The following is a 20,750-nucleotide window of genomic DNA, read 5'->3' as shown; positions in this document are numbered from 1 at the left end:
TATTACATAACTGCTCGGAGACCTAGAAATATTGCACAAGAGAAAGCTAGAACTATTACATAACTGCTCTGAGAGCGAGAAATATTGCACAAGAGAAAGCTAGAACTATTACGTAACTGCACGGAGAGCCAGAAATATTGCACAAGAGAACGCTAGAACTATTACATAATTGCTCAGAGAGCAAGAAATATTGCAGAAGAGAAAGCTAGAATGATTACACAACTGCTCGGAGAGCGAGAAATATTGCACAAGAGAAAGCCAGAACTATTACATAACTGCTCAGAGAGCAAGAAATATTGCACAAGAGAAAGCTAGAACTATTACATAACTGTTCAGAGAGCTAGAAATATTGCAAAAGAGAAAGCTATAACTATTACATAACTGCTCGGAGAGCTAGAAATATTGCACAAGAGAAAGCTAGAACTATTACATAACTGCTCGGAGAGCTAGAAATATTGCACAAGAGAAAGCTAGAACTATTACATAACTGCTCGGAGAGCTAGAAATATTGCACAAGAGAAAGCCAGAACTATTACATAACTGCTCGGAGACCTAGAAATATTGCACAAGAGCAAGCTAGAACTATTACATAACTGCTCTGAGAGCGAGAAATATTGCACAAGAGAAAGCTAGAACTATTACGTAACTGCACGGAGAGCCAGAAATATTGCACAAGAGAACGCTAGAACTATTACATAATTGCTCAGAGAGAAAGAAATATTGCAGAAGAGAAAGCTAGAACGATTACACAACTGCTCGGAGAGCGAGAAATATTGCACAAGAGAAAGCCAGAACTATTACATAACTGCTCAGAGAGCAAGAAATATTGCACAAGAGAAAGCTAGAACTATTACATAACTGTTCAGAGAGCTAGAAATATTGCAAATGAGAAAGCTAGAACTATTACATAACTGCTCGGAGAGCTAGAAATATTGCACAGGAGCAAGCTAGAACTATTATGTAACTGTTCAGAGCTAGAAATATTGCACAAGAGAAAGCTAGAGCTATTACATAACTGCTCGGAGAGCGAGAAATATTGCACAAGAGAAAGCTAGAACTATTACATAACTGCTCGGAGAGCTAGAAATATTGCACAAGAGAAAGCTAGAACTATTACATAACTGCTCGGAGAGCTAGAAATATTGCACAAGAGAAAGCCAGAACTATTACATAACTGCTCGGAGACCTAGAAATATTGCACAAGATAAAGCTAGAACTATTACATAACTGCTCGGAGAGCTAGAAATATTGCACAAGAGAAAGCTAGAACTATTAGGTAACTACTCCGAGAGCAAGAAATATTGCACAAGAGAAAGCCAGAACTATTACATAACTGCTCAGAGAGCTAGAAATATTGCACAAGAGAAAGCTAGAACTATTACATAACTGATCGGAGAGCTAGAAATATTGCACAAGAGAAAGCTAGAACTATTACATCACTGCACGGAGAGCCAGAAATATTGCACAAGAGAATGCTAGAACTATTACATAATTGCTCAGAGAGTAAGAAATATTGCAGAAGAGAAAGCTAGAACTATTACATAACTGCTCGGAGAGCTAGAAGTATTGCACAAGATAAAGCTAGAACTATTAAATAACTGATCGGAGGGCTAGAATATTGCACAAAGGAAAGCTAGAACTATTACATAACTGCTCGGAGAGCTAGAAATATTGCACAAGAGAAAGCCAGAACTATTACATAACTGCTCGGAGAGCGGGAAATATTGCACAAGAGAAAGCTAGAACTATTACCTAACTGCTCGGAGAGCTAGAAATATTGCACGAGAGAAAGCTAGAACTATTACATAACTGCTCGGAGAGACAGAAATATTTCACAAGAGAAAGCTAGAACTATTACATAACTGCACGGAGAGCTAGAAATATTGTACAAGAGAAAGCTAGAACTATTACCTAACTGCTCGGAGAGCTAGAAATATTGCACGAGAGAAATCTAGAACTATTACATAACTGCTCGGAGAGATAGAAATATTGTACAAGAGAAAGCTAGAACTATTACCTAACTGCTCGGAGAGCTAGAAATATTGCACGAGAGAAATCTAGAACTATTACATAACTGCTCGGAGAGATATATATATTGCACAAGAGAAAGCTAGAACTATTACATAACTGCCTGGAGAGCTAGAAATATTGCACAAGAGAAAGCTAGAACTATTACATTACTGCACAGAGAGCTAGAAATATTGTACAATGAAAGCCAGAACTATTACATAACTGCTCGGTGAGCTAGAAATTATGCACAAGAGAAAGCTAGAACTATTAGGTAACTACTCCGAGAGCAAGAAATATTGCACAAGAGAAAGCCAGAACTATTACATAACTGCTCAGAGAGCTAGAAATATTGCACAAGAGAAAGCTAGAACTATTACATAACTGCTCGGAGAGCTAGAAATATTGCACAAGAGAAAGCTAGAACTATTAGGTAACTACTCCGAGAGCAAGAAATATTGCACAAGAGAAAGCCAGAACTATTACATAACTGCTCAGAGAGCTAGAAATATTGCACAAGAGAAAGCTAGAACTATTACATAACTGCTCGGAGAGCTAGAAATATTGCATAAGAGAAAGCTAGAACTATTACATCACTGCACGGAGAGCCAGAAATATTGCACAAGAGAATGCTAGAACTATTACATAATTGCTCAGAGAGTAAGAAATATTGCAGAAGAGAAAGCTAGAACTATTACATAACTGCTCGGAGAGCTAGAAGTATTGCACAAGATAAAGCTAGAACTATTAAATAACTGATCGGAGGGCTAGAATATTGCACAAAGGAAAGCTAGAACTATTACATAACTGCTCGGAGAGCTAGAAATATTGCACAAGAGAAAGCCAGAACTATTACATAACTGCTCGGAGAGCGGGAAATATTGCACAAGAGAAAGCTAGAACTATTGCCTAACTGCTCGGAGAGCGAGAAATATTGCACGAGAGAAAGCTAGAACTATTACATAACTGCTCGGAGAGACAGAAATATTTCACAAGAGAAAGCTAGAACTATTACATAACTGCACGGAGAGCTAGAAATATTGTACAAGAGAAAGCTAGAACTATTACCTAACTGCTCGGAGAGCTAGAAATATTGCACGAGAGAAATCTAGAACTATTACATAACTGCTCGGAGAGATAGAAAAATTGTACAAGAGAAAGCTAGAACTATTACCTAACTGCTCGGAGAGCTAGAAATATTGCACGAGAGAAATCTAGAACTATTACATAACTGCTCGGAGAGATATAAATATTGCACAAGAGAAAGCTAGAACTATTACATAACTGCCTGGAGAGCTAGAAATATTGCACAAGAGAAAGCTAGAACTATTACATTACTGCACAGAGAGCTAGAAATATTGTACAATGAAAGCCAGAACTATTACATAACTGCTCGGTGAGCTAGAAATTATGCACAAGAGAAAGCCACATCTATTACATAACTGCTCATAGAGATAGAAATATTGCACAAGAGAAAGCTAGAACTATTGCATAACTGCTCGGAGAGTTAGAAATATTGCACAAGTGAAAGCCAGAACTATTACATAACTGCTCGGAGAGCTAGAAATATTGCACAAGAGAAAGCTATAACTATTACATATCTGCCCGGAGAGCTAGAAATATTGCACAAGAGAAAGCCAGAACGATTACATAACTGCTCGGAGAGAAAGAAATACTGCACAAGAGAAAGCTAGTGCTATTACATAACTGCTCGGTGAGCTAGAAATATTGCACAAGAGAAAGCGAGAACTATTACATAACTGCTTGGAGAGCGAGAAATATTGCACAAGAGAAAGCTAGAACTATGACATAACTGCTCGGAGAGCTAGAAATATTGCACAAGAGAAAGCTAGAACGATTACATAACTGCTCAGAGAGATAGAAATATTGCAAAAGAGAAAGCTAGAACTATTACATAACTGCTCGGAGAGCGAGAAATATTGCACAAGAGCAAGCTAGAACTATTACATAACTGCTCTGAGAGCGAGAAATATTGCACAAGAGAAAGCTAGAACTATTACGTAACTGCACGGAGAGCCAGAAATATTGCACAAGAGAACGCTAGAACTATTACATAATTGCTCAGAGAGCAAGAAATATTGCAGAAGAGAAAGCTAGAACGATTACACAACTGCTCGGAGAGCGAGAAATATTGCACAAGAGAAAGCCAGAACTATTACATAACTGCTCAGAGAGCAAGAAATATTGCACAAGAGAAAGCTAGAACTATTACATAACTGTTCAGAGAGCTAGAAATATTGCAAAAGAGAAAGCTAGAACTATTACATAACTGCTCGGAGAGCTAAAAATATTGCACAAGAGCAAGCTAGAACTATTATGTAACTGTTCAGAGCTAGAAATATTGCACAAGAGAAAGCTAGAGCTATTACATAACTGCTCGGAGAGCTAGAAATATTGCACAAGAGAAAGCTAGAACTATTACATAACTGCTCGGAGAGCTAGAAATATTGCACAAGAGAAAGCTAGAACTATTAAATAACTGCTCGGAGAGCGAGAAATATTGCACAAGAGAAAGCCAGAACTATTACATAACTGCTCGGAGACCTAGAAATATTGCACAAGAGAAAGCTAGAACTATTACATAACTGCTCGGAGAGCTAGAAATATTGCACAAGAGAAAGCTAGAACTATTAGGTAACTACTCGGAGAGCGAGAAATATTGCACAAGAGAAAGCCAGATCTATTACATAACTGCTCAGAGAGCTAAAAATACTAGAACTATTACATAACTGCTCGGAGAGCTAGAAATATTGCACAAGAGAAAGCTAGAACTATTACATCACTGCACGGAGAGCCAGAAATATTGCACAAGAGAATGCTAGAACTATTACATAATTGCTCAGAGAGTAAGAAATATTGCAGAAGAGAAAGCTAGAACTATTACATATCTGCTCAGAGAGCTAGAAATATTGCACAAGAGAAAGCTAGAACTATTACATAACTGCTCGGAGAGCTAGAAATATTGCATAAGAGAAAGCTAGAACTATTACATCACTGCACGGAGAGCCAGAAATATTGCACAAGAGAATGCTAGAACTATTACATAATTGCTCAGAGAGTAAGAAATATTGCAGAAGAGAAAGCTAGAACTATTACATAACTGCTCGGAGAGCTAGAAGTATTGCACAAGATAAAGCTAGAACTATTAAATAACTGATCGGAGGGCTAGAATATTGCACAAAGGAAAGCTAGAACTATTACATAACTGCTCGGAGAGCTAGAAATATTGCACAAGAGAAAGCCAGAACTATTACATAACTGCTCGGAGAGCGGGAAATATTGCACAAGAGAAAGCTAGAACTATTGCCTAACTGCTCGGAGAGCGAGAAATATTGCACGAGAGAAAGCTAGAACTATTACATAACTGCTCGGAGAGACAGAAATATTTCACAAGAGAAAGCTAGAACTATTACATAACTGCACGGAGAGCTAGAAATATTGTACAAGAGAAAGCTAGAACTATTACCTAACTGCTCGGAGAGCTAGAAATATTGCACGAGAGAAATCTAGAACTATTACATAACTGCTCGGAGAGATAGAAAAATTGTACAAGAGAAAGCTAGAACTATTACCTAACTGCTCGGAGAGCTAGAAATATTGCACGAGAGAAATCTAGAACTATTACATAACTGCTCGGAGAGATATAAATATTGCACAAGAGAAAGCTAGAACTATTACATAACTGCCTGGAGAGCTAGAAATATTGCACAAGAGAAAGCTAGAACTATTACATTACTGCACAGAGAGCTAGAAATATTGTACAATGAAAGCCAGAACTATTACATAACTGCTCGGTGAGCTAGAAATTATGCACAAGAGAAAGCCACATCTATTACATAACTGCTCATAGAGATAGAAATATTGCACAAGAGAAAGCTAGAACTATTGCATAACTGCTCGGAGAGTTAGAAATATTGCACAAGTGAAAGCCAGAACTATTACATAACTGCTCGGAGAGCTAGAAATATTGCACAAGAGAAAGCTATAACTATTACATATCTGCCCGGAGAGCTAGAAATATTGCACAAGAGAAAGCCAGAACGATTACATAACTGCTCGGAGAGAAAGAAATACTGCACAAGAGAAAGCTAGTGCTATTACATAACTGCTCGGTGAGCTAGAAATATTGCACAAGAGAAAGCGAGAACTATTACATAACTGCTTGGAGAGCGAGAAATATTGCACAAGAGAAAGCTAGAACTATGACATAACTGCTCGGAGAGCTAGAAATATTGCACAAGAGAAAGCTAGAACGATTACATAACTGCTCAGAGAGATAGAAATATTGCAAAAGAGAAAGCTAGAACTATTACGTAACTGCTCGGAGAGCGAGAAATATTGCACAAGAGCAAGCTAGAACTATTACATAACTGCTCTGAGAGCGAGAAATATTGCACAAGAGAAAGCTAGAACTATTACGTAACTGCACGGAGAGCCAGAAATATTGCACAAGAGAACGCTAGAACTATTACATAATTGCTCAGAGAGCAAGAAATATTGCAGAAGAGAAAGCTAGAACGATTACACAACTGCTCGGAGAGCGAGAAATATTGCACAAGAGAAAGCCAGAACTATTACATAACTGCTCAGAGAGCAAGAAATATTGCACAAGAGAAAGCTAGAACTATTACATAACTGTTCAGAGAGCTAGAAATATTGCAAAAGAGAAAGCTAGAACTATTACATAACTGCTCGGAGAGCTAAAAATATTGCACAAGAGCAAGCTAGAACTATTATGTAACTGTTCAGAGCTAGAAATATTGCACAAGAGAAAGCTAGAGCTATTACATAACTGCTCGGAGAGCTAGAAATATTGCACAAGAGAAAGCTAGAACTATTACATAACTGCTCGGAGAGCTAGAAATATTGCACAAGAGAAAGCTAGAACTATTAAATAACTGCTCGGAGAGCGAGAAATATTGCACAAGAGAAAGCCAGAACTATTACATAACTGCTCGGAGACCTAGAAATATTGCACAAGAGAAAGCTAGAACTATTACATAACTGCTCGGAGAGCTAGAAATATTGCACAAGAGAAAGCTAGAACTATTAGGTAACTACTCGGAGAGCGAGAAATATTGCACAAGAGAAAGCCAGATCTATTACATAACTGCTCAGAGAGCTAAAAATACTAGAACTATTACATAACTGCTCGGAGAGCTAGAAATATTGCACAAGAGAAAGCTAGAACTATTACATCACTGCACGGAGAGCCAGAAATATTGCACAAGAGACTGCTAGAACTATTACATAATTGCTCAGAGAGTAAGAAATATTGCAGAAGAGAAAGCTAGAACTATTACATAACTGCACGGAGAGCCAGAAATATTGCACAAGAGAATGCTAGAACTATTACATAATTGCTCAGAGAGTAAGAAATATTGCAGAAGAGAAAGCTAGAACTATTACATAACTGCTCGGAGAGCTAGAAGTATTGCACAAGAGAAAGCTAGAACTATTACATAACTGCCTGGAGAGCTAGAAATATTGCACAAGAGAAAGCTAGAACTATTACATAACTGCATGGAGAGCTAGAAATATTGTACAAGAGAAAGCCAGAACTATTACATAACTGCTCGGTGAGCTATAAATTATGCACAAGAGAAAGCCAGAACTATTACATAACTGCTCATAGAGATAGAAATATTGCACAAGAGAAAGCTAGAACTATTGCATAACTGCTCGGAGAGTTAGAAATATTGCACAAGAGAAAGCCAGAACTATTACATAACTGCTCGGAGAGCTAGAAATATTGCACAAGAGAAAGCTAGAACTATTACATAACTGCCCAGAGAGCGAGAAATATTGCACAAGAGAAAGCCAGAACTATTACATAACTGCTCGGAGAGAAAGAAATATTGCACAAGAGAAAGCTAGTACGATTACATAACTGCTCGGTGAGCTAGAAATATTGCACAAGAGAAAGCTAGAACTATTACATAACTGCTTGGAGAGCTAGAAATATTGCACAAGAGAAAGCTAGAACTATTACATAACTGCTCGGAGAGCTAGAAATATTGCACAAGAGAAAGCTAGAACTATTACATACTGCTCAGAGAGCTAGAAATATTGCAAAATAGAAAGCTAGAACTATTACATAACTGCTCGGAGAGCTAGAAGTATTGCAAAAGAGAAAGCTAGAACTATTACATAACTGATCGGAGAGCTAGAATATTGCACAAGGGAAAGCTATAACTATTACATAACTGCTCGGAGAGCGAGAAATATTGCACAAGAGAAAGCCAGAACTATTACATATCTGCGCAGAGAGTTAGAAATATTGTACAAGAGAAAGCTAGAACTATTACCTAACTGCTCGGAGAGCTAGAAATATTGCACGAGAGAAAGCTGGAACTATTACATAACTGCTCGGGGAAATAGAAATATTGCACAAGAGAAAGCTAGAACTATTACATAACTGCCTGGAGAGCTAGAAATATTGCACAAGAGAAAGCTAGAACTATTACATAACTGCGCGGAGAGCTAGAAATATTGTACAAGAGAAAGCTAGAACTATTACCTAACTGCTCGGAGAGCTAGAAATATTGCACGAGAGAAAGCGAGAACTATTACATAACTGCTCGGAGAGATAGAAATATTGCACAAGAGAAAGCGAGAACTATTACATAACTGCTTGGAGAGCGAGAAATATTGCACAAGAGAAAGCTAGAACTATTACATAACTGCTCGGAGTGCTAGAAATATTGCACAAGAGAAAGCGAGAACTATTACATAACTGCTCAGAGAGATAGAAATATTGCAAAAGAGAAAGCTAGAACTATTACATAACAGCTCGGAGAGAAGAGAAATATTGCACAAGAGCAAGCTAGAACTATTACATAACTGCTCTGAGAGCGAGAAATATTGCACAAGAGAAAGCTAGAACTATTACGTAACTGCACGGAGAGCCAGAAATATTGCACAAGAGAACGCTAGAACTATTACATAATTGCTCAGAGAGCAAGAAATATTGCAGAAGAGAAAGCTAGAACGATTACACAACTGCTCGGAGAGCGAGAAATATTGCACAAGAGAAAGCCAGAACTATTACATAACTGCTCAGAGAGCAAGAAATATTGCACAAGAGAAAGCTAGAACTATTACATAACTGTTCAGAGAGCTAGAAATATTGCAAAAGAGAAAGCTAGAACTATTACATAACTGCTCGGAGAGCTAGAAATTTTGCACAGGAGCAAGCTAGAACTATTATGTAACTGTTCAGAGCTAGAAATATTGCACAAGAGAAAGCTAGAGCTATTACATAACTGCTCGGAGAGCTAGAAATATTGCACAAGAGAAAGCTAGAACTATTACATAACTGCTCGGAGAGCTAGAAATATTGCACAAGAGAAAGCTAGAACTATTACATAACTGCTCGGAGAGCTAGAAATATTGCACAAGAGAAAGCCAGAACTATTACATAACTGCTCGGAGACCTAGAAATATTGCACAAGAGAAAGCTAGAACTATTACATAACTGCTCGGAGAGCTAGAAATATTGCACAAGAGAAAGCTAGAACTATTAGGTAACTACTCCGAGAGCAAGAAATATTGCACAAGAGAAAGCCAGAACTATTACATAACTGCTCAGAGAGCTAGAAATATTGCACAAGAGAAAGCTAGAACTATTACATAACTGCTCGGAGAGCTAGAAATATTGCATAAGAGAAAGCTAGAACTATTACATCACTGCACGGAGAGCCAGAAATATTGCACAAGAGAATGCTAGAACTATTACATAATTGCTCAGAGAGTAAGAAATATTGCAGAAGAGAAAGCTAGAACTATTACATAACTGCTCGGAGAGCTAGAAGTATTGCACAAGATAAAGCTAGAACTATTAAATAACTGATCGGAGGGCTAGAATATTGCACAAAGGAAAGCTAGAACTATTACATAACTGCTCGGAGAGCTAGAAATATTGCACAAGAGAAAGCCAGAACTATTACATAACTGCTCGGAGAGCGGGAAATATTGCACAAGAGAAAGCTAGAACTATTGCCTAACTGCTCGGAGAGCTAGAAATATTGCACGAGAGAAAGCTAGAACTATTACATAACTGCTCGGAGAGACAGAAATATTTCACAAGAGAAAGCTAGAACTATTACATAACTGCACGGAGAGCTAGAAATATTGTACAAGAGAAAGCTAGAACTATTACCTAACTGCTCGGAGAGCTAGAAATATTGCACGAGAGAAATCTAGAACTATTACATAACTGCTCGGAGAGATAGAAAAATTGTACAAGAGAAAGCTAGAACTATTACCTAACTGCTCGGAGAGCTAGAAATATTGCACGAGAGAAATCTAGAACTATTACATAACTGCTCGGAGAGATATAAATATTGCACAAGAGAAAGCTAGAACTATTACATAACTGCCTGGAGAGCTAGAAATATTGCACAAGAGAAAGCTAGAACTATTACATTACTGCACAGAGAGCTAGAAATATTGTACAATGAAAGCCAGAACTATTACATAACTGCTCGGTGAGCTAGAAATTATGCACAAGAGAAAGCCACATCTATTACATAACTGCTCATAGAGATAGAAATATTGCACAAGAGAAAGCTAGAACTATTGCATAACTGCTCGGAGAGTTAGAAATATTGCACACGTGAAAGCCAGAACTATTACATAACTGCTCGGAGAGCTAGAAATATTGCACAAGAGAAAGCTATAACTATTACATATCTGCCCGGAGAGCTAGAAATATTGCACAAGAGAAAGCCAGAACGATTACATAACTGCTCGGAGAGAAAGAAATACTGCACAAGAGAAAGCTAGTACTATTACATAACTGCTCGGTGAGCTAGAAATATTGCACAAGAGAAAGCGAGAACTATTACATAACTGCTTGGAGAGCGAGAAATATTGCACAAGAGAAAGCTAGAACTATGACATAACTGCTCGGAGAGCTAGAAATATTGCACAAGAGAAAGCTAGAACGATTACATAACTGCTCAGAGAGATAGAAATATTGCAAAAGAGAAAGCTAGAACTATTACATAACTGCTCGGAGAGCGAGAAATATTGCACAAGAGCAAGCTAGAACTATTACATAACTGCTCTGAGAGCGAGAAATATTGCACAAGAGAAAGCTAGAACTATTACGTAACTGCACGGAGAGCCAGAAATATTGCACAAGAGAACGCTAGAACTATTACATAATTGCTCAGAGAGCAAGAAATATTGCAGAAGAGAAAGCTAGAACGATTACACAACTGCTCGGAGAGCGAGAAATATTGCACAAGAGAAAGCCAGAACTATTACATAACTGCTCAGAGAGCAAGAAATATTGCACAAGAGAAAGCTAGAACTATTACATAACTGTTCAGAGAGCTAGAAATATTGCAAAAGAGAAAGCTAGAACTATTACATAACTGCTCGGAGAGCTAAAAATATTGCACAAGAGCAAGCTAGAACTATTATGTAACTGTTCAGAGCTAGAAATATTGCACAAGAGAAAGCTAGAGCTATTACATAACTGCTCGGAGAGCTAGAAATATTGCACAAGAGAAAGCTAGAACTATTACATAACTGCTCGGAGAGCTAGAAATATTGCACAAGAGAAAGCTAGAACTATTAAATAACTGCTCGGAGAGCGAGAAATATTGCACAAGATAAAGCCAGAACTATTACATAACTGCTCGGAGACCTAGAAATATTGCACAAGAGAAAGCTAGAACTATTACATAACTGCTCGGAGAGCTAGAAATATTGCACAAGAGAAAGCTAGAACTATTAGGTAACTACTCGGAGAGCGAGAAATATTGCACAAGAGAAAGCCAGAACTATTACATAACTGCTCAGAGAGCTAAAAATACTAGAACTATTACATAACTGCTCGGAGAGCTAGAAATATTGCACAAGAGAAAGCTAGAACTATTACATCACTGCACGGAGAGCCAGAAATATTGCACAAGAGAATGCTAGAACTATTACATAATTGCTCAGAGAGTAAGAAATATTGCAGAAGAGAAAGCTAGAACTATTACATAACTGCTCGGAGAGCTAGAAGTATTGCACAAGATAAAGCTAGAACTATTAAATAACTGATCGGAGGGCTAGAATATTGCACAAAGGAAAGCTAGAACTATTACATAACTGCTCGGAGAGCTAGAAATATTGCACAAGAGAAAGCCAGAACTATTACATAACTGCTCGGAGAGCGAGAAATATTGCACAAGAGAAAGCTAGAACTATTACCTAACTGCTCGGAGAGCTGAAATATTGCACGAGAGAAAGCTAGAACTATTACATAACTGCTCGGAGAGACAGAAATATTTCACAAGAGAAAGCTAGAACTATTACATAACTGCCTGGAGAGCTAGAAATATTGCACAAGAGAAAGCTAGAACTATTACATAACTGCACGGAGAGCTAGAAATATTGTACAAGAGAAAGCTAGAACTATTACCTAACTGCTCGGAGAGCTAGAAATATTGCACGAGAGAAATCTAGAACTATTACATAACTGCTCGGAGAGATAGAAATATTGCACAAGAGAAAGCTGGAACTATTACATAACTGCCTGGAGAGCTAGAAATATTGCACAAGAGAAAGCTAGAACTATTACATTACTGCACGGAGAGCTAGAAATATTGTACAAGAGAAAGCCAGAACTATTACATAACTGCTCGGTGAGCTAGAAATTATGCACAAGAGAAAGCCACAACTATTACATAACTGCTCATAGAGATAGAAATATTGCACAAGAGAAAGCTAAAACTATTGCATAACTGCTCGGAGAGTTAGAAATATTGCACAAGAGAAAGCCAGAACTATTACATAACTGCTCGGAGAGCTAGAAATATTGCACAAGAGAAAGCTAGAACTATTACATAACTGCCCAGAGAGCTAGAAATATTGCACAAGAGAAAGCCAGAACTATTACATAACTGCTCGGAGAGAAAGAAATCTTGCACAAGAGAAAGCTAGTACTATTACATAACTGTTCGGTGAGCTAGAAATATTGCACAAGAGAAAGCTAGAACTTTTACATAACTGCTTGGAGAGCTAGAAATATTGCACAAGAGAAAGCTAGAACTATTACATAACTGCTCGGGGAGCTAGAAATATTGCACAAGAGAAAGCTAGAACTATTACATAACTGCTCAGAGAGCCAGAAATATTGCAAAAGAGAAAGCTAGAACTATTACATAACTGCTCGGAGAGCGAGAAATATTGCACAAGAGCAAGCTAGAACTATTACGTAACTGCTCTGAGAGCGAGAAATATTGCACAAGAGAAAGCTAGAACTATTACATAACTGCACGGAGAGCCAGAAATATTGCACAAGAGAACGCTAGAACTATTACATAATTGCTCAGAGAGCAAGAAATATTGCAGAAGAGAAAGCTAGAACGATTACATAACTGCTCAGAGAGCGAGAAATATTGCACAAGAGAAAGCCAGAACTATTACATAACTGCTCGGAGAGCGAGAAATATTGCACAAGAGAAAGCAAGAACTATTACATAACTGTTCAGAGAGCTAGAAATATTGCAAAAGAGAAAGCTAAAACTTTTTCGAAGTTAAGTCTGTTCACAATTGTATTTTGTCGAAACTGTATTTATCTTTCGGTGTGTGAAGTTATTGTGTGCAACTTTGGTTGTTTCTCGGTGTTTATCTTTCATAAATTGATCGTCTGTTTGCCGTGTCGCGAGCAAGGCCTTGTACAGTGTGCACTGTACAACCTTGAGGCTTTGTTTTTCTCTCAGTGGTCCGTCGTTTGTGATCCAATAACTTTCGTTCTCTGTATTCCCAGTCTTTTCACCCATAGCCTACTTCCTTGTGTAAATCTCAACTCAAAAAAAAAAAAAAAAAAAAAAAAAAAAAAAACATTTCTTTCTCTGTTCTCATTCGTTTATTCATTCTTATTCGTTCGTTCGTTCTTCGACCACGTGTTTCTCCCCCATTTCCATTTCCCCAGATAGTTTTCACTCATTAACCTTCAATGTTTACACTTTCCCCTCAAGTTATGTATTCCGTCATATTTTATAACACCTTTTTCTTCTTCTTCTTTAAAAGGCTGCTTTCGACTTGCTCACCAAATCAATTCATCCCAAAAAAAAAATCCATCTCCTATAGTGCATTTTTTCTACATTCCCTAAACTCTCCTGCACTCCATCCTCCATCCAGCGTCCTTAAACGTATTTTTAACTCGAAGGTCACAAGAAACTCATTTTGCAATAAATGTTCGTTTCCCATAAATCGTACACTTTCAAAAATCCAATCTCACCCCTCCCCTCCAAATCTTCCCCATAACCCCTCCCCTCCAAATCTTCCCCATCACCCCTCCCCTCCAAATCTTCCCCATCACCCATCCCTTTCAAATCTCCCCCCTTGCCCCCTCCCTCCTAAACTACCCCCTCACCCCTCCCCGCCAAGACGCCCCCTCGCCCCTCCCCTCCTAGACTCCTGCCTCACCCCTCCCCTCCAAATCTCCCCCATATCCCATCCCTTTCAAATCCCTCCCCTTGTCCCTTCCCTCCCAAACTCCCCCCTCACCCCTCCCCTTCAAATCTCCCCACCCTCATTGCTTCTCAATTTCCCCCCGCTCACTCCCCCTCCTCAAAGCGTCCTCCCCGCTTCTTCCCCCTTCAAACTCTCACCTCCATCTCCCCCAACCTTCTGCCTCGCTCTTCCCCCTCCTCAAATAACACCTCATTGTGGCTCACCCAATCACCATCAAACCTTTTGTCCGCCCCATCCTTCCCTTTCTCCGAGCTATTCTGAAATCTCTGACACACCTTCAACAGCTCTCCCTACCTCTTCCACCTCTTCCACATCTTACCCTACCCCTCCTCCCCCCTGTTCTGTATCTGATGCTCCCCCTTCCTCTTCATTAACGGTATGGACCTCAAACATCCGGGGCCTTCGTTCAAACTTAACTGATCTCTCCATACAGGTTGCTTCTGTCAAACCAGACGTGATCTGCTTAACAGAAACTTTCCTCCTTTATGATGTCTCTGATTCCATAGTATCTCTCCCGGGCTACTCCCTCCTCCGGTATGATAGACCTGAGCCTCGTCCTGGAGGCGGGGTTGCTATCTTTATCAAAAACTCTCTTCCTCACTCGCCCTGCACTGCACTCTCTCCACCTCACCCCCAGGAATACCTCTGGCTACGGCTTCCCCTTCGCTCCCACCTCTTGTTCATATGTGTGTTGTACCGTCCACCAAACAGTGATGACTCCATCTACATCTCGCTGTCTGATGATATGGACCAACTTCTATCTACTCATCCCAACTCTCTCTTCCTCATATGTGGTGATTTCAACTGTCATCATGCCAGTTGGCTGGGTGTGGGTACCTCTCTCACCAGCCATGGCTCCTCAGCAAAGGACTTCTGCGACTCACTGGGACTGACACAATCTGTCAATTTCCCGACCCGGATCTCAGTCAACGGAACATCTTCTCTTCTGGACTTGGTTATGACTAACTTCCCTGAAAATGTCTGCTGCTCTTCTTCTGCTCCGATCGGATCATCTGATCATGTCCTTGTTAAAGTGGACATCTCTCTGACCATCCTCAGGGAGCCTGCTCAGCGTCGACGAGTCTGGCATTTCACTCAGGCCAACTGGCACGGTCTTCAAGCAGCCATCAATCATCTGGACTGGTCTCCCATCTCTACCACCTCTGACATCAACTCATCCTGGGAATTCTTCCAAAGTAAATTGCTCTCTCTCATGCACAGATTTATCCCATCTCGTCTTCAGTTGTCATACCCTTCCTCCCGTCCATGGTACACGGAATCTTGTGGTGAGGCTGTTGCCCAGAAACAACTTGCCTTCGTCTCCTGGAAAGCAAATCCAACGGAAGGAAATCTCATTTCCTTTCACAAAGCCCGAAACAAGTGTGTGTCCACCCTCAGGAGAGCCAGGAAACAATATCTCTCCGTTCTCAAGACCGAACTCTCTTATCTGTCTCCCTCTTCCAAATCCTGGTGGCGTCTGGTCAAATCCGTTTCTGGTGTTTGTTCCCCCTCCATCCCCTCCCTTACCTCAAACGGCTACACTGCTGACTCCGCACGTGAAAAAGCTGAATGCCTCAACTCTGTGTTTGCCTCTAAATCTTGTGTCCCAAACCCATCCCTCTCTGTACCCACCATACCCAGTCGTACCCTGCTGCTCCTGGACTCCGTGTCCTTTCCTCCTGACAAGGTGGAAAAGTTTCTGTCAACCCTCGACTCTGATTCTGCAACTGGACCCGACGGCATCAGCCCACGGGTCCTAAAATCCTGCTCTGCTGCTCTATCTCACCCTCTCTCTGTTCTCTTCACCCTCTCTTTTGCTCAAGGTCAACTGCCATCTGCTTGGAAATCAGCCAACATCACCGCTTTGCACAAAAAAGGTGCAAAAACAGATCCTAGCAACTACAGACCAATCAGCCTTCTCCCAATTATCAGCAAAGTCATGGAATCCATCATTGCTTCTGATATGAAATCTTTCCTCTTCTCCAATGGCTTGATCTCTGATCATCAATTTGGTTTCAGACCAGGTCACTCTACTCTGGACATGCTGCTTCTGCTGTCTCAACAATGGATGGAGGTCCTCAATGCCAAACAGGAAATTAGAGCTGTCTCCCTCGACATATCACGTGCCTTCGACACGGTCTGGCACCCCGCTCTGCTCACCAAACTCTCCTCCTTTGGTATCCATGGAAATCTCCACGCATGGCTGGCGGACTTCCTCTCTAGTCGTCGTCAACGTGTGGCCCTGAATGGGTTTCTCTCATCTCCTCTTCCTGTTCAGGCTGGAGTTCCCCAAGGCAGTGTTCTGGGCCCCGTGCTTTTTCTGGTCTTCATCAATGATCTCTCTGACTCTCTCGAAAATCCTCTCTATCTCTTTGCTGATGACTCCACTCTCTGCCGCTCCATTCCTCTTCCCTCAGATCGGCAGTCTGCTGCCTCCTCACTCTCTGAAGACCTGGACAAAATCACAGACTGGTCAAACAAGTGGAACATGTCTTTCAATCCTGACAAATCTCACACTCTTACTATGTCTCTCCGAAAAGATCGACTGGACAACCCTCCCATCTACTTTCTCAACAATCCTCTCCAAGAAGTTCTGTCGCTCAAGATTTTGGGTCTCACTATCTGCCATGATCTTTCTTGGGAAAACCACATTTCCAAGCTGGCCTCCAAAGCCAGTCGCCGACTGGGCATCCTCCGTCGTGCGAAGTCCTTCCTCGGCACACCTGAGCTCCTCACCACATACAAGGCTTTCATCCGCAGCTCAATGGAATACTGTTCTCCCCTATGGGCCGGTGCTCCTGCCTCACACCTAGCTCGGCTTCACGCTGTTGAAACCAAAGCTTTCAGAATTATTGGAATCTCCCGCGATGAAGCTATCTCTGAGGGCCTTTCACTCACTCACCGCAGGCAGGTAGGTGGTCTTTCTGTCTTCTACCGACTCCTCTCCGGCCTTGCACCCCCAGCTCTCTCTGTGCTCTGTCCCCCAAATATTCCTACAGGTCGCACAAGATCTGCCAGCAACCCTCTGATGGTTAAACTGCCGAAATCTCGGCTCTCCGCTCACCTTCACTCTTTCATTCCTCTTTTCTCCCGCCTCTGGAACAAACTACCTCACTCCCTTCAATCCCACTCCTCCCTCCAGGTCTTTAAAACAGCTGTTCACCACCATCTCTTATCTTCCCCCATCCAAAACCTTGATCTTTTCTACCCCCGCTAATTCACCCCAGATCCACCTTGTTTGAAATTCCAACTTCTTTCCTGGAAGTCCTGGCAGGGTCCATATGTTTTATACCTCTCCCACTGCCCCCTTCCCACGCCCCCCCCCCCCCAAAAGCCCTCGCCCTCTCTCAGATCTCTCGATGTCTCCATGTCTCTCGGTCCCTGCTCTCAAATGTTGTGTTTGTGTCCTTCCCCCTCTCTCCCCATCTTGTCTACCGCTCCCTATGTTATATGTTTTATGTGTCGGTTTGTCTTTCTGTGTGATTAATGTTCGCTCTTTCACGAGCCTCGAACTTGTATACAAAAAAAAAAAAAAAAAAAAAAAAAAAAAAAAACTATTACATAACTTCTCGGAGAGCTAGAAATATTGCACAAGAGCAAGATAGAACTATTATGTAACTGTTCAGAGCTAGAAATATTGCACAAGAGAAAGCTAGAACTATCACAATACTGCATGGAGAGCCAGAAATATTGCACAAGAGAATGCTAGAACTATTACATAATTGCTCAGAGAGTAAGAAATATTGCAGAAGAGAAAGCTAGAACTATTACATAACTGCTCGGAGAGCTAGAAGTATTGCACAAGATAAAGCTAGAACTATTAAATAACTGATCGGAGAGCTAGAATATTGCACAAGGGAAAGCTAGAACTATTACATAACTGCTCGGAGAGCTAGAAATATTGCACAAGAGAAAGCCAGAACTATTACAGAACCCCTCGGAGAGCTAGAAATATTGCACAAGAGAAAGCTAGAACTATTACATAACTGCTCGGAGACCTAGAAATATTGCACAAGAGAAAGCTAGAACTATTACATAACTGCTCGGAGAGATAGAAATATTGCACAAGAGAAAGTTAGAACTATTACATAACTGCCTGGAGAGCTAGAAATATTGCACAAGAGAAAGCTAGAACTATTACATAACTGCACGGAGAGCTAGAAATATTGTACAAGAGAAAGGTAGAACTATTACCTACCTGCTCGGAGAGCTAGAAATATTGCACGAGAGAAAGCTAGAACTATTACATAACTGCTCGGAGAGATAGAAATATTGCACAAGAGAAAGCTAGAACTATTACATAACTGCCTGGAGAGCTAGAAATATTGCACAAGAGAAAGCTAGAACTATTACATAACTGCATGGAGAGCTAGAAATATTGTACAAGAGAAAGCCAGAACTATTACATAACTGCTCGGTGAGCTATAAATTATGCACAAGAGAAAGCCAGAACTATTACATAACTGCTCATAGAGATAGAAATATTGCACAAGAGAAAGCTAGAACTATTGCATAACTGCTCGGAGAGTTAGAAATATTGCACAAGAGAAAGCCAGAACTATTACATAACTGCTCGGAGAGCTAGAAATATTGCACAAGAGAAAGCTAGAACTATTACATAACTGCCCAGAGAGCGAGAAATATTGCACAAGAGAAAGCCAGAACTATTACATAACTGCTCGGAGAGAAAGAAATATTGCACAAGAGAAAGCTAGTACGATTACATAACTGCTCGGTGAGCTAGAAATATTGCACAAGAGAAAGCTAGAACTATTACATAACTGCTTGGAGAGCTAGAAATATTGCACAAGAGAAAGCTAGAACGATTACATAACTGCTCGGAGAGCTAGAAATATTGCACAAGAGAAAGCTAGAACTATTACATACTGCTCAGAGAGCTAGAAATATTGCAAAATAGAAAGCTAGAACTATTACATAACTGCTCGGAGAGCTAGAAGTATTGCAAAAGAGAAAGCTAGAACTATTACATAACTGATCGGAGAGCTAGAATATTGCACAAGGGAAAGCTATAACTATTACATAACTGCTCGGAGAGCGAGAAATATTGCACAAGAGAAAGCCAGAACTATTACATATCTGCGCGGAGAGCTAGAAATATTGTACAAGAGAAAGCTAGAACTATTACCTAACTGCTCGGAGAGCAAGAAATATTGCACGAGAGAAAGCTAGAACTATTACATAACTGCTCGGGGAAATAGAAATATTGCACAAGAGAAAGCTAGAACTATTACATAACTGCCTGGAGAGCTAGAAATATTGCACAAGAGAAAGCTAGAACTATTACATAACTGCGCGGAGAGCTAGAAATATTGTACAAGAGAAAGCTAGAACTATTACCTAACTGCTCGGAGAGCTAGAAATATTGCACGAGAGAAAGCTAGAACTATTACATAACTGCTCGGAGAGATAGAAATATTGCACAAGAGAAAGCGAGAACTATTACATAACTGCTTGGAGAGCGAGAAATATTGCACAAGAGAAAGCTAGAACTATTACATAACTGCTCGGAGAGCTAGAAATATTGCACAAGAGAAAGCGAGAACTATTACATAACTGCTCAGAGAGATAGAAATATTGCAAAAGAGAAAGCTAGAACTATTACATAACTGCTCGGAGAGCGAGAAATATTGCACAAGAGCAAGCTTGAACTATTACATAACTGCTCTGAGAGCGAGAAATATTGCACAAGAGAAAGCTAGAACTATTACGTAACTGCACGGAGAGCCAGAAATATTGCACAAGAGAACGCTAGAACTATTACATAATTGCTCAGAGAGCAAGAAATATTGCAGAAGAGAAAGCTCGAACGATTACACAACTGCTCGGAGAGCGAGAAATATTGCACAAGAGAAAGCCAAAACTATTACATAACTGCTCAGAGAGCAAGAAATATTGCACAAGAGAAAGCTAGAACTATTACATAACTGTTCAGAGAGCTAGAAATATTGCAAAAGAGAAAGCTAGAACTATTACATAACTGCTCTGAGAGCTAGAAATATTGCACAGGAGCAAGCTAGAACTATTATGTAACTGTTCAGAGCTAGAAATATTGCACAAGAGAAAGCTAGAGCTATTACATAACTGCTCGGAGAGCTAGAAATATTGCACAAGAGAAAGCTAGAACTATTACATAACTGCTCGGAGAGCGAGAAATATTGCACAAGAGAAAGCTAGAACTATTACATAACTGCTCGGAGAGCTAGAAATATTGCACAAGAGAA

Source organism: Myxine glutinosa, chromosome 1 (genome assembly GCF_964187855.1).
Source record: "Myxine glutinosa chromosome 1, kmMyxGlut1.1, whole genome shotgun sequence".
NCBI classification, from domain to species: domain Eukaryota; kingdom Metazoa; phylum Chordata; class Myxini; order Myxiniformes; family Myxinidae; genus Myxine; species Myxine glutinosa.
The sequence above is the reverse complement of the archived record's forward strand: the minus strand, read 5'-3'. Positions refer to the sequence as shown.